This window comes from Bidens hawaiensis, unplaced genomic scaffold (genome assembly GCF_021521415.1).
Source record: "Bidens hawaiensis isolate Kalapana, Puna unplaced genomic scaffold, B.hawaiensis_p1.1 tig00101452_1, whole genome shotgun sequence".
NCBI classification, from domain to species: domain Eukaryota; kingdom Viridiplantae; phylum Streptophyta; class Magnoliopsida; order Asterales; family Asteraceae; genus Bidens; species Bidens hawaiensis.
The window spans coordinates 1-3,537 of NW_027506828.1; the positions used below are offsets into that span (position 1 = coordinate 1).

Below are 3,537 nucleotides of genomic sequence, written 5' to 3' on the forward strand. Positions count from 1 at the left end.
TCTGCAAATAATATGTGGAATACTAAAGCACTATACTATAAATAACAATTTTTAAAACTACGTAGTTAGTAATTTTATTAGGTTTTACATTCGAAACCATGTTCAAATCCTAGGGGGTGTGTCATTTCTATTATTTTTACGATATGATTTATCGTTTGGACTAAACCATGAGGATTTAAAACATTTTTGCAGCGACGGTGGAAGAAGAAAATGACGGTGAAGAAGACGCTTGCCAGAAGTTCGAGAATTACTTACTGAAGATGATAGCAGAAGAAGGAAAAATGAAGGATTTGGTGGATGTGGAAGAGCTTCTTTACTGCTGGAAGAACCTAAAGAGTCCCGTGTTTATGAACTTGGTGTGTAGGTTTTATGGGGAGCTTTGTAAGGATCTATTTTCTAGCAATGCTGATAATGACGAAGACGATATTCGTAGCCTAGTGTAGAGTTTGATTTTTTTTTCGTGAACTCGGATAAAAGTGTATCAATCTTACATTTTGAGTATTCGTTGAATAGGGATTTGGATTCGGTTGCGCTTATATGTTATTGTTACTTGAACCCATAAAAATTAGGTATACTGGTTTTTATTAATCACAACCATCATTTTTTGGTCGCTACCAGTTTCAACTAATGAAGTTGTTCCCAACGGTCCGCAACTAACATAATTATACCATCGTTAGTTGCAAGTCGCAGGGAAGAAACGTTTTTGGCCGGAAAAACTCACATTTTTTCAGGAAAACTCAACATTTTCGTCCCAAACATTTTTGTAATATTGGATCAGACCTTTAAGAACTTTTTTCTAGTAAAAGCCCCATTTGTTGAGGTTGCCAGAACCCTAGAACCATCGTCGGAATCGGTTGGTGGTGCTCAAGTGGTGGTTGTGAGCCAATTGGTGGTGGGTGGTGGTGTTCAAGTGGTGTTTTCCGGCAAAAAAATGTATCTTTTCCGGTCACAACCGTTTTTCTGACGACCTGCGAGGTAACGGCGTTTGGATTCTTTTAATCGCGGACCGTTGGGAACAAATACATTGAAAGATGGTATCGTCGGGAGCCAATTCAATAGTTGGGACCAGCAGCGACCAAAATATGATAATTGGGATTAATAAAAACTAGATATACCTTAAACAACATGGCAGCATCTTCCCAAAACAGAACAAATGCTTAAAACAAGCAACTAATATTAAACAACATTTCAACAGCAGTTAGTTACATTAACACGAGTTTAAACGAGAAACCTCCACGAAACTTAAGATCTACAATCATCGAACGTCAAGCTTACCCGAAGGACTACTAAGATTCCCCATTTTTTCCGTAATTTTATCTACATTATTTGCACTCCACAAAGATCTAAGTACATCTCGTCGTTCAGACTGAACTTCCTGCGTGTCACCACCACCAGGCGACTCAGTCAAAAACTGTTCCCAGAAAACATCGTTCGCTCCGGTTTGCACTGGCGCCACCACCGCTCTACCACCACCACCACCACTGCCGCTACGACAACTGGTTCTGCATTCACATCAATCCCGGAAGATTTAGACTTTACCCGAGAATCTTGATTAATGTCAGCATCATCCAGTTTTGAATCGTGTTTTTTCTTGACCGCTTTCGTTAACAAAATCCACCCAAAACGTCAAAGATGCATCCAGTTTGTCGATCAGCACATGAATATCCAAATTCTTGTTTTCTTCTGCATTGGCTTCATTATGCAAGTAGGTAGATATTAATAATCTTCTCTTTCTGCTGTTTGTTTCCAAATGTTGCACACGTGACGATGACGTTCTTGGATTTTCTAGTAACTGAGCAAGAAACGACATCATTTTCTTCTGTTTTAGCTGTACGGTCTTTAACCTTTCGAGTAAAAATGTGAACTTGAGTTCGTTTTCTTGGTTTTCTTGCTTGTGGGACTGTAACTTAAACCGAAGAGAAGTCGTTTCTTGTTTTAGTTTCTTGATTTCGTCTTCATATTCCTTTTTTTCAGAAGCGGAAAATGGGACAACCGAAGGCCTTGTGTCGATGTTGAGTGGCTGTGGATCGGTTTCCGCCTGTGAATGTTTCTCAAAAGGTGTCGTTGACCTTTTAGAAATTCTTCGGTTGCAAATTCCCATTGGTTGGGATCGATCTTTCTAAAACCCTGTATAAATCATATAACAAAAATGCCTTAAAAAATAAATTTTTTTGTTACATCATGACAAAAAAAATTAATAATAATTGTTGCACTATCTATGCTTCCAAAACAATAAACTTTTGGTATGTCAGTCGGTTTGACCCATTTGACCCGGTCCACTTTGAGCTAAAAAAAATCTTACCCATTTGAAATAATACACAACAAGAATTGACCCATCCATAAGTAGATAGGTCGAACGCCACCTCTACTTGCAGTTTAGCAAAAACGAGCATAAAGATATAAAAAAATTGTGAATAAAAAATCACTAGTAGAATTGACAAATATGCCCTTGGAAAAGCTAATTACGTAATCCATCAACTATAAATGTTCACTATAATCGGGAAACTATGTGACTCATGCGGTCATGCACTAAACCGAGATTACTTAAGCAATGTAACATTAATCAACTAAGGGAGTGTTTGGATGTGTGTTTAGACTGATTATTTAACCTTGAACTACAAGTCTTAAGAGTGTTTGGCAAGAACAAAATATGATTATGATCTTCATAATATTTCGGGTAAAAAAATCAGATTTTGAAATATAGCAATGTTTGGCATGGTGGTTTAAATTAATAAACTAATAATCAAATATCATGTAACCATCAATTTAGGAATAGCTGCAACAAAACGGGCTTAGTAAAGGACTAAAGGGTCATTTTACATGTAAATTCTTAAAATATCAGAAGCTGCCAAATACTATTTCAAAGATCATAAGCATATTCAAAACACCATCAGTAAAAACAGAAAGAGCATGCTTACGTATGTATTGAGCTGTCGAACGAAACTGGAGAAATTGTTTGTGCTTGAAGTATTTTGGAAGCAATTCACTAGCAAACTCGGGCGGATTCCAAACAACAAAACTACTCCCGGTATGACTCCAAGAAACAATATGATCTGTCAAAGGGTCATCCACCATTTCATATGTTTTATTCAAAAATGGCGGCGATGAATTTGAACCCCTTGTGAACCATCCATCATTAGATAAAATTATCTTCAATAAGCACTTTCACCCTTCAAGATTCAATTCCACACACACTAAAATCATCTGGATTAACAACCCTTGTTTGATTTCAAATCAATAGCTACCAATGGTGTATAATGTAGGGTTTGTAAGTCTCTGAAAGAAAGATCAATAGTCAAAACCAGAAACAATCCATAAACAAAAATTATCATAAAATATAAAATCGTTCAGAGTTGACGATTCAATGGGGAGAGATAGCATACAAAATACAAATAGTTCTACTTACGCAGCTACGCTACCACAAAATATAAGAACTGATAATTACGCTACACCTTACAAGTAGAGTAATTATTATTACACTACTTCATTTTGTTGTAGAATAGTTATTATTACGCTATGAGAAAACATAAGTAGAGT

At 36.5% G+C, this 3,537-nt stretch overlaps 1 pseudogene across 1 annotated transcript; it reads right to left on the reverse strand.

Moving 5' to 3' along the window:
* Window positions 1–1,157: 1,157 nt before the first annotated feature.
* Window positions 1,158–3,271, reverse strand: LOC143618602 (heat stress transcription factor A-4c-like; annotated as a pseudogene). Its single transcript, XR_013151050.1, has 2 exons — window positions 2,919–3,271; window positions 1,158–2,127 (listed from the first exon to the last, which is right to left on the reverse strand). The product of XR_013151050.1 is annotated as a heat stress transcription factor A-4c-like (transcript).
* Between the last annotated feature and the right edge of the window lie 266 nt (window positions 3,272–3,537).